Below are 12,264 nucleotides of genomic sequence, written 5' to 3' on the forward strand. Positions count from 1 at the left end.
ATATGAGGTGAAACGAAAGTAATTATTGTAGTATTCCATGAAATAACGGCAACAAAAACAATACAAGTAATCAAACCACACAACAATTAAATACACAGGATCCACACCAAATACTGTTAGCGTTGTAGATACTAGTAAGAATCAGAGTGTACTTTACTGTAATCAGCATGTGATACAAATTAACAACCCCAATATAATAAAGGGACATGGGGAACATCCTGGAGGGAGGGCCAAAAGCCAGCATGTGACATTTCAGCAGTGGGCCCAAAGACAGCAAAACTGGTTACATTTAATCAAATATTATCAGCAAGGGACTGGCTGGTAGAAGAAAAATGACTGTTGGAAGAGGTACAGTAGACATTTATGTAGATTTGGGAAGTGAAATCTCATTGGTATCACTGTTAGTATCTATCAAAAAATAATGTTACTGTCAAATGTTGCCAGCGATGGAGGTGCACATCATTGGAATAACTGGTGCTAAAGGGAGAATAATAACAGGAGAACCTTGATTAACCTCAAGTATAAGTAATTTTAAGTTCATGCAAACGATGTTGGTAATACCAAACGTAAATTTAGTGATATTATTGGGGATCGACTGATTATTAAAATATAAAGGAAAGCTGTATTTTGATAGCAAAATTTTATACTGGCAGCAAGAAAAATATCTCTATGAGATACTATTCAAAGTTAATAATCTGATGCAAGCTTAAGGGGAATATATTAGTGTGTGTTTAGTAATGAACATTCATGTGATAAGTAATGAAGTCAATGAAGAAGAAGGTATAGTGGGAGACAACTTATTACATGATGAGGCTTACAGATCTACTCTACTAACTGAAGACCAGAAGAAAGAACTACAAACAGGGGAAATAGGAGGCTGTGTGTGCCATATCTGAGTTAAAGTAAACCATATCCAATGTCTTTAGTTTTAAAAGCAGTAGTGCAGGAAGAAATAAATAAAATGGTAGATAATAAGATTATAGAAAGAAGCCTAAGCATTGACAACAATCCACTGCTAATAGTAAGGAAGTCTACAGGTGGGGTGCACTTGATGTTAGATGACCACACATTAAATAAACACTTAGAGATGGAAAGAGGTTGACCTGTAGGTATAGTCGATTTGCTACCTGAATTCAAAGAAGAAAGATTTTTCTGTTCAGTGCACTTAACCAAGGGTTATTAGCAGGTAAATTAATATAAAAATTTAAGAAAATATACAGTATTTTTATGTGATTGGAAGTCGTATCAGTTTCAAGTTTTACCATTCGATTTTAACATCTCAGTTGCAGTGTTTATAAAGGTGCTTGACAAAGCATTAGGGAAAGAACTACTACAGGAATTGATTGTACATGTAGAGGACATTTTAATAGTATTTAAGACTTGGGATAAACATTGTAGAACATTGATTAAAGCCTTTCAAAAATTTCAAGAAAAAGGAATTACAATTAAACACAAAATCACATTTCAGGCAAGAGATTAGATTAGATTAGATTCAGTTTTTGTTCCATAGACCCAAGAAATGAGATGATTCATGTGGGTGTGGAACATGTCAGAAAATATAACATAAAAACATACAACATTTGAATATAATACTTACTACCCTGATCATTTGTTAGAGATTATCAAAATAGGTGAATACAATGTGATAAACTGGAACAGCTAATATTTACAGAATTAACATGCTGTCTGAACGAAACACTGTTATGCACAATTAACAAATTGATCATACACAAAATACTTAAACTTGTCTGTTGTGTCCAAGTGCTGTCAAAACTGAAATCTAACAGATATTTTTACTGAAGCTTGCTTAACAGTCTCTGTTAAGATATTCATCTATGAATTAGAGGAGTTGCATATCAAAAAGTCTTTCAAACTCTGTTTAAACCGTGCTTTATCTGAAACCAAGGTTTTAATGGTTGCTGGCAATTTATTGAAAATGTTTGTTCCTGAATATTGGACCTCTTTTTGGACCAAGGTAAGTGATTTTAGGTCTTTATGTAGATTGTTCTCATTCCTAGTATTGATACTATGTATTGAGCTATTGGTTGGAAATAGAGATGTATTACTTGCAACAAATTTCATTAAGGAATAAATGTACTGAGAAGTAGTGGTTAGGATACAAAGTTCCTTGAACGGGTTTCTACATGATGTTCTTGAATTTACACCACAAATGATTCTTATCACATGCTTTTGCATCCTAAACACTTTTGCTCGGTTTGATGAGTTGCTCCAGAATATGAACCCATATGACATAATAGAATGAAAGTAAGCAAAGTATGCAAGTTTTTTTATATTTTTATCTCCTACATCTGACATCATTCTCACAGCAAGTACAGACTTGTTTAGGTGCTTAAGTGATTTCTGTGCTATGCCCTTCCCAAATGAATTTATTATTGAGTTGTAATCCCAGAAATTTAACACTGTCAACCTCTTCGATCTGCAGGTCTTCATAAGTTATACACATGCTGGAAGGAAATCTCTTACAAGTCCTGAACTGCATATAGTGGGTCTTCTCAAAGTTTGATGACAGTGAATTAGCTTTAAACCACTTATTAATGTCAGTGAAAATTTGAGTAGCAGCTATTTCTAAATCTGTACTTGACTTGCTACTTATTGCAATGATTGTATCATCTGTAAACAAAACAAACTTAGCACCTGGCAGTGTAACAGATGAGAGGTCATTAATGTGCACAAGAAAAAGCAATGGGCCCAAGATGGAACCTTGAGGAACACCACATATAGTTAATGATGAAGATTGACTGCTTACTGCACAGGTATTTTGCAATGACACCCTTTGTTTCCTGTTAGATAGATAAGACTCAAACCATTTCGTAGTATCGCCGATGACACCACAATATTCTAATTTACTTAAGACAATGCTGTGGTTCACACAGTCAAAAGCTCTTGATAGGTCACAGAAAATGCCAGTAGCCTCTAATTTATTGTCTATTGAATTAAATACAGACTCACTTACGTGTAAATATCTTTCTCCATATCACAACCGTTAAGAAATCCAAATCACTTGGACAATATATTATTTGCAGTCTGATGCTTAAGGAGATGCTTGAACACAACCTTTTCAAATATTTTTGAGAAGGCCAGCAAAAGTGAAATTGGTTGATAGTTTGATGGTATCTCTTTATCTCCCTTCTTGTAAAGAGGCTTAACTTCAGCATATTTTAGCCAAACTGGATATGTTCTGCTGATAAGAGATTGATTACATAAATAACTTTCTGGCATGTTCCACATACTGGAGGACCACCTCACTATGGATCAATTGGAATGAAAGTAAATCTAATCTTAAGACAGAACTCAACTCGTATGAGCACTCTTTGAACAACTTTGTTGATATGTTATCATACCCACTGGAATACTTAGATTTTAAGGATTTTATGATGGATGCTACTTCTTTGGGAGAAGTCAGTGTCATTTCCATTTTATTGAAGTTATTTTTAAAGACTGGTCTCAGATACTCCATTGCAATGTTCACCTAACCTGATAACAACAAGCTGTCAGTAATGTAAATGAAATACTTGTTTAAGAGGTTTCCAACACTACATGTACTTGTTACCAAAGTCTCATTTATTAATAGAGCTATCTGTTCCTCTTCCTTTTTGGCCCCACCTGTGTCTGTCTTCACTATATCTCATACAGTTTTTATTTTGTTGCCTGATGTAATTATCTTTTTCTCATAATAAAGCTGCTTTGATTTCTCCCAAACTGAGAAATATAAAATGATTACATTCATTTCTTGGTTTAGCCAGATTTTATTATAGGTAGATACAAGAAAAATAAATGAATGACACAAGATTATTATCCTTGTTGAAGCAAAATGGGGAATGAGGGAACATCAGAAGCTTTTCAAAACATCAAGCTGTCTTCAGTAAATGCACCAATATTGCAACACCCCAAGTTGAAGAAATTGTTCAAACTAGCAATAGATGCATCCGAACATGGGATAGTAGGTGAACTCTTTCAGGAGGAATGAGGTCCGAATAGAGGAGAGCATAATACCATTGCTTTTGCAAGTCATAATTTAAATAAACGTGAACCAAATTACACAGTTAAGGGAAAATAATTAGTCATGATTGTATGGAGCATTAATAAGTTTCAAAAATTAATTTGGGGATAAAAAATAGTTACTTATACTGACTACCAAGCATTATGATTTTTAATGGAAATCCGACTTTTGCATAACTGTTTAACATGATGGGCATTATTGTTACAAGAATGGCTCAAATGGTTCAAATGGCTCTGAGCACTATGGGACTTAACATCTGAGGTAATCAGTCTCCTAGAACTTATAACTACTTAAACCTAACTAACCTAAGGACATCACACACATCCATGCCCGAGGCAGGATTTGAACCTGCGACCGTAGCGGTCGCGTGGTTCCAGACTGAAGTGCCTAGAACCGCTTGGCCACACCGGCCGATGTTACAAGAATATTATATAGAAATTGTTTACAGTAAAGGATCACAAAATGTTGTTTTGGATGCTTTACCATGATTATCTTTAGGTATGAATGACATGAGAACTAGTGGCTCAGGCGTGATTTTCACTATAAACTTCCTATCATTAAGTTATACAAATGATAAAGTACAAAACTCACTAGAAAAATTAAACAAGATGTACAGTGGATAGTTATTGAGGTGATAAGTTTACTAACAAGAAAATAGCATTACAATAAACAGAAGATAAATCTATATGGCTTTATGAAGAAGATGCTCTGTTTTGGAAGGCAAAAGAGGTTGTCACCATGAAGGCTCTGTATGCCGCAAACAGTAGGGAGATGTCTAATATGGTTTATCCATTAAGGCTATGGTCAATACGGTATATGAAAATGTATAAAAATCATGAAAAATTCTACTATTTCAAGAACCTGAGTGGGAAAATTAGCGTCTTATATTACTGTGAACTGTGTCAGAGGGTGAAAGAAGATAATATAGTTATTCTCTTATAAGTTGTGTCCTGTAATTCTTAAAGTACTACACACTTAACTGCCGCCTCTTTCCCCCCCCCCCCCCCCCCCCCCCAACTATCTCATAGTTGTGGTGGAGTTATGTATATCTTTGTGCTTGTACACTGTTGGTCAAAACATGTTAAGGTTTATCCAATTAAGCAGGCCAATACACCCACTGTGATACAATGTTTACAGGAATATTTTATGGATATAGGGAAAACATGATGGTTATTAACCAATAATGGTCCACAATTTATTAGACTAATTTTAAAGAGTTTCTCACATGAAAAGGATTGAGACGTGCAGCTATCTCAATATACCACCCACAATCCAACCCATGTGAAGAGTAATGAAATAATTGCGAAGATTATGCAGAACATGTTGTTCAGAAAACCATACTACATGGGCACAACTCATTTCTGAATTTCAGGTGATAATAAATTAGTTACCACACATGGCTACCAGATTATCTCCAGTAGAGATCATGAATATAACTTTTGTGGAAGAACAGTTATTGAAATTATTTAAGTAGCCATCTACACCCACAGAAAATTGGAAGTAGTACACAGAGCAGTAGAGCAGTGATTACATAGACGTGCAGTTAAGAGAGTACACAAATTTAATGGGGAAGCACAGACTCCAATCTTCAGGGTCAACGAGTTAGTGTTTGTTCAAGATCATTGTCACAGTTCCCACATAACGAAAGAAAATAGTAAATTTTCCCCAAAGTAATGTGCTCCCTACAAGACTGTGAGTGTACCACACCCAAAGGCGATATACTGTGTAGACCTCACAACAGCTCAAGATAAAGGTCTACATAATACTGATATGATAAAATGATTTAAGTCCTCTGGGAAACCTGCATTCTAAGCAAGTTCAGCAGGGTGACGTCTGTCAGGCCCTGAGTTGACTGTTCTATTATTTACATTTTCATTTTGACAGCTGTCATGCCTTTCACTCCAATAAATCCCTTCCATACAGCCTGACCACCTGGGAACAGTGTATGTGCAGTGACAAGAACTCCCTTGCTCAGTACGCTGAGGGTCTCACCAAGGCCTTCACAGACAGGCACTATCCCCAGACCTAGACAGCAAACAGATCTTCCGTGCCATTTCACCTCACATTCCCAATCCTCCACCACCTCCAAGAACCAGCCACAAAGGAGTGTCCCCTTTGTCCCACAGTGGCACCCCGGACTGGAACAACTGAACCACATCCTTTATCAGGGCTTTTATTACGTATCATCAGTATCATCATGTCCTGAAATGAGGGACATCCTGTGTGAGATACTTCCCACGCCTCCTAAAATGGCGTTCCATTGGCCACTCCACCTCCACAACATCCTAGTTCACCCCTATGCCACTCTGACTCCCACTCCATTGCTGCAAGGATCATATTCCTGTGGAAGACCCAAGTGCAGCACTTCATATTCCAGTCCTGTCACAGGTTTGTCCTATCCTCTCAAGGGCCAGGCCACCTGTGAAAGCAGACTTATCATTTACCAGATCTGCTGCAATCATTGCACAGCTTTTTATATTGGTATGACTACCAACCAGCTGTCCACCACAATGAACAGCCACTGCCAAACTGTGATCAAGAGCAAAGTAGATCACCCTCTGGCACAACGTGCAGGTGAACATATCATGCATAATTTCAATGGCTGCTTCACCACCTGAACCATCTGGAGCCTCCCCTCCACCACTAGTTTTTCTGAACTGCACAGATGGGAGTTATCCTTGCAACACATTCTCCACTCCCAAAATTTTCCTTGTCTCAATCTAAAGTCCCCATACCATCCACCTAACAAATTTCCATCCCCTCTGTCCTATAATATTCTCCTCATTCTGGTCTCCCACCCTCTTTGTTTGCCACCCTCTGCCAATGAACACACATGCCCATCATTCCCTGCTCCTCTTCTTTCTCACTCCTTCTTACCCACTTCCCTGCCCCACAGTATCCTGGTGCTACGCCTGTTGGCTTTCTAGTCTCTGCACACTCTGCCAGACAGCATTCATCTCTCTCGCCACCCATGCATTCAGATTACCGCTTGCATCTCACATGATAGTTGCATTCTGGCCAGAGATGCTGGAGATGGTGGTCACGAGTGCATGAGGTGTGATTGCTTGTGTGTGTGAATGGTGTGCATTTCTCTTTCGCGTATGATGCGTGTGGCCAAAAGATTTATGTAAATGTCTTTTAATTATGCCTGTCTGCAACTTAACTTGGCATCTTAATGGTAAGTAGCAATCTTTCTTTTCCTACATTGTCTAGTTAGCTTAAGTGTAAAATTAATAATGCTCAGAGTGACTCAATTTCTCTTAGACTATCTTTCAAATTTCTCTGATTGTTAGATTTTTTACTTTAATCACTATAAAACGATTCCTTAAATTTATAAGGTTTGAAGAAACACCTTAATCGTTATAACTCTACGGCTGTCGTGGAGGTTGGAACTATTCCTTGATAACTTACTTATTTACTGAGGGTTAAAGCTCTAATTATGAATTTATCCTCGAGAACAAAGTTAAGATTCCTGGGGTACTCTTGCAATGTCTAACTATGCCACCTCGAGTTAAAACCAAGTGGAGGATAATGATATTACAGTGAAATAACAACATTTAACAACTTGTTATTCTAACGATATACTTTAGTCACTTTTGTGATCACAAAACCTAACAACATAGAACAAAACTAGACATCAAATGAGTTCAAAGATCATCAGCAAGAGAGATCACTCGGATTGATGTATCGAACCACAACAAAGTGCCCCCCCCCACCCCCACCCCCTCCCCCCGGGATAGCGGAGCATGGTGTAGGAGCAAAAGGAGAAAGGAATTGCACCAGGGAGGCAATCAGAGAAGACACGACACAATCTTTCATCCACATCGGTTGGTGTAGGAGACGACTGGTGTGGACAGTGGGATCTGAATAGGAGGGAAGGGAGGGACTGTGGACGATCACGTAGAATGACAACTGACAGTATGCCATCCGCATTGATAAAAGCTCGAAGGGAACTGACGGCCAAATCTTTGGATAATTGAATAGTTCAGCCGAGCATGAGGTTAACATCTTTAGACTCACATGCACGAGGAGGTGCACAAAAAACAAACAAATACTCACTACGATGTGAGGTGTCATCCACTGGGAATGCTGAGACGTCGACAGTAAATGTGATCACAGTTGAGCACACTGATGGTGGTGAGAACAAGGGTTTGGGAAGTTCGTCACGTGCATCACTGTCACTGGGGGAGACACAATCACTAATGCTGGCTTCACAAGATGTAAAGGAGGGTGGGCGGGAAGAGCCTGCTGAAAACTCACTGGAAACCAATTCACTTGTGTTGACCATTGGAGGAAGCTCTGAGGCCTCGTTGTTTGAGATGTTTTCAGTGAGGATCCGTACTGGTTTAACTCTATGTAGAGAGACCATTTGTGGTATGCCATTAAGCAGGATGGTCACAGTGTTTGCAGCACGGTCAAGAACCCGGTGAGGTCCCGAATAGGGTGGAGTAAGAGCCGGGCAAATGGTGTCATCTCGCAACATAATAAAATCAAAGTCTGCACCTTCCTTGTGTATAAAGACTGGTGGGTGAGTGTGTGCTCGTGGTTGTGGTATGCGCATATGCGAGAAATGAGAGCAAACTTGCTCGACTGAGGAGGGTAGCCTCTCTTCGAGAAGAGAAGTAGTGTCCTCGATAAATTTTGCTGGAAGTACCGGGGATCGCCACAGAGGATCTCTGTCAGAGAGGCCTTTAAATCGTCTTTATATGCTGTGCGAATGCCTGCCAGTACCCACAGAGTGCATCCGACCGAGATTCGGAGTGGCACATTAACGCTGCCTTTAGTGTGTGGTGCCAGTATTCCACTAACCTGTTACTTTGGGGGTGGTAGGCTGTTGTATGGAAATGCTTGGCACTGCATAGGACACCCAATCATTTGAAGAGCAGAGATTTGAATTGCCTGCCCTGATCTGTGGTGATGGATGCAGGGCTGCTGAAGCTGGAAAGCCAACAGGTACCAAATGCTAGAGCCACGGTATCCGCCGAGATATTTTTCGAAGGAACCACCTCTGCCCACTGTGTCATGTGGCCAGAGACTGACAAAAAGCAACAGTGGACGTTAAAAGTGGGTAGGGGGCTGACGGGCTCCATGTGAAAGTGTTTGAAGCGTCCCTTCAGTATTTCAAAGTGTCCCAGAGGGTGATGTGCATTTCGACCAACTTTGGCCAATTGGCAGGATACGCACGCTCGTGTCCACTCGAGACAGTCTTTCTTGATGTGTGGCCAAATGAAACATTCAGTTACTAGAGGTACTGTCTCTCTGATTCTCGGATGAGCTAGACTGTGCAGCAAAGAGAAAATGGCCTGTCGAAGTGGATGGGGTATGACTGGTCATAGTATGTCAATCAAAGTATCACAAAGAATTGATTGTGTGATGCCAGGGAAAGGACACGGTTGAATGTGGAGAGAGGTGGACTTGTTAGTAGCTAGCGACTGTGGCCCCCCGAATCAGTAGTTTGTAGTCGCGTGAGCTCCATGGTCTCAAACAGGCTCATAATAGTATTAATGTGTGACATGTAGTCTGCTATGATGTTATCTGCACCACTGATAAAACGTATGTCCATTCTATATTGGCTGATGAAATCCATATGCCTGAAACGACGTGGAGGGAGATTACTAACAGCGTTACACAGCATGTCAACCAGGGGACAGTGATCCATGCAAATGGTGATGTCATGTGCTTCAATATCCTCTCGGAAACAGCATATGGCTTCATAAATGGTCAGTATCTCCCTGTCAAATGCCGACCATTTGCATTGAGAGGTGGATAGTTTTTTTTTTTTTTAATGAAACATAGTGATTAAGAGTCTTTGTGAATGTGCTGCTGCAGCACGGCGCTGATCGCGGTGTTACAAGCGTCTGTAATGATTGAGATAGGCACATTGGCACTGTGATGAGCTAGTGTGACTGCATTAGCTAGGGACGTTTTTAGGTCACTGAAGGTGCGAGTCATGTCCTGGGTCCACATAACCTTGCGATTGCCCGAAGTATGTTTGCTTTGCAAGGCGTCAGTTAGAGGAGATTGCAGGGAGGTGGCACGAGGGATGTGATGCGTGAAAAAATTGACCATGCTCAAGTAGCGACGTAGCTCACAGTTTGAGTGACACTTTCAGACGTGGGGCCTATGCCTTCAGAGTTCACTGTGTGGCCCATGAACGTAACTTCTGGCTGGTGCAGCTGGGATCTGTCTTCGTTTATCTGCACGCTGCTATTGAGAACAAATGGAGTACTTGAGAATGATGTTTCTCATGTTCATTAGCAGAGGTGGAGAAAATTAATATGCCATCAAAGTAAGCATAACAAATGGAAACTGGTGAAATAATGAGTCTACAAAATGTTGCCACATATGAGCTGCATTTTTAAGGCCATAAGGCATATAACAGTATTCTAACAAGCCAAAGGGGTTGTAATGGCTGCCTTAGGAATGTCGTCTTTGTGCATTGGAATCTGATGATATGCCTTACAACAGTCAATGATGATAAAATACTGAGCACCATGTAATTGCAACGCAAAATCTTGAATGTGGGGGGATAGGGTAATTGCCTAAAATGCTGCAGGCATCGAGTCTATGGTAGTCTCCACAAAGTCTGAAGGTTGAGTCCTTTTTGGGGATGAGATGAATAGGTGATGACCAGTTATTGTCAGAAGAACATATGATTCCTAGTTGTAAAAGTTCCTGAATGCATTATTTTGCACCGTGAAGTTTCTCTTAGCTGATAGGTGGCATGTCTTTTTGTGGTCAGGGACGCCTTCCATAGCATGTAGCCTATGAAATGTACGGTTTGTAATAACTTTAATGGAGAACCTCACTGGGCCTACACGAACACAAGGCAGGGAGCAACGTCACACCCAACACTGTGAAACTGAGACCTGACCTGTATAATAGGTGGCAAATGTGGTAAAGATTCTCTGTCATCAAGTACTGTGTCAGCAGCTGCAGGTGTGGAGTCTGGGCCAGCTGTTGTACGGGGTGTGGATGTAGCGAGAGGGGTGTGGTCCGTGTTGGCAGTGGGCGAGGTGGTGTGACGGTGTGCGGGCATGACGTGAGCATGCAGGACGTCGTCGATTGTAGCTACTGCATAGTTCTCTGGTTTGACAGCTGTAGAATGAGTGTAGTCCGCCGACGTGGAGGAGGCGGATTGCTAACCACGGGAGCAACGAGACAGTTTGCGTTGAACATTGTCTTTAGAGAGCAAGACCACAGCAGTGTGTGGCATTGTAGTGGTGGTAGCTGCTGAAAGTGCCGTGATGGTCATTCACGCATGTGCCAGGTCTGCAGAAGTGTTGTTGATCAGTCTTTCAGCAATGCACTGCTGCTATGTTATGTTGTCGGTTGAGTAGCTTGCACAGTGAATCCACCAGGTCTGAAGTGAGGGATGTGAGTTCAGCCAGCTGGCATGAAAGGACAGCTGTTGTAGCTCGTGAATGCGTGGGTGTTAATGACGAAGGAGCCCTCAGTGCGTGTGACAGAAGAATGATGGAGCAGCATTCCTGACAATAATTCTGGAGAGAGGCCATAGTGTTGTAGAAAATCAGTGCCCTTACTGGCTCATCAGTGTTGGCGTCGTTGATCTATTGAAAACAAAATTTCATCTTAAGTTTGAGGCAAAGGTTTGTGGAGCCACAGACAGCAACTGACGAGTTGTTTGCTGCTCGCAATGTCACGGCAGAAGGTATCGGTGGCGGAGTTGACAATGCTGGAGGTACGATGCTGGTATCTGTGTCGGTGTCGACCAGGAAGAAAGTGTCACAGATGAGATCGTGTATGAATCTGCCCGTATGTAGTCGTTTATTGTGTGAAGATTGGTGTTGCTGCAGGCACCCTGTAGAATACCAGTGAGATGATGCACCTAACTCATCCTGCAATGGAAGATTGGGTGCAGGGCACATGGTAGGTGACACTCCTAAGCTGCATCTCCGTGATGGGCACGGTAGCAACACAGCAGATATACGGGGCGCAGCTGCGGACTGTGTGAGACCTCTGTAGCTGCAGCGCCAGAATTGGGTGAGGTGGAGAGAGGACTGGGTGAGGAGGTATGGTGGAGGTGGTTGGTTTACTGCCACGGTCACCAGGTAGCACCTTGGCTGAGGTTTTTGACTGGAGTGACCTCACGCAGCCTCGCACGAAAGTATGTGCTGGAACGGGTGCAGTATTGCCAACTATCGGTGAAGAGCTCTGCATTGCAGTGAGTTGTTGACGGCTCATGATTTTATAGGCATTGTCTGTTAGCTGTCGGCACATCT

The sequence above is a fragment of the Schistocerca nitens genome, chromosome 4 (assembly GCF_023898315.1).
Source record: "Schistocerca nitens isolate TAMUIC-IGC-003100 chromosome 4, iqSchNite1.1, whole genome shotgun sequence".
Lineage (NCBI taxonomy): Eukaryota > Metazoa > Arthropoda > Insecta > Orthoptera > Acrididae > Schistocerca > Schistocerca nitens.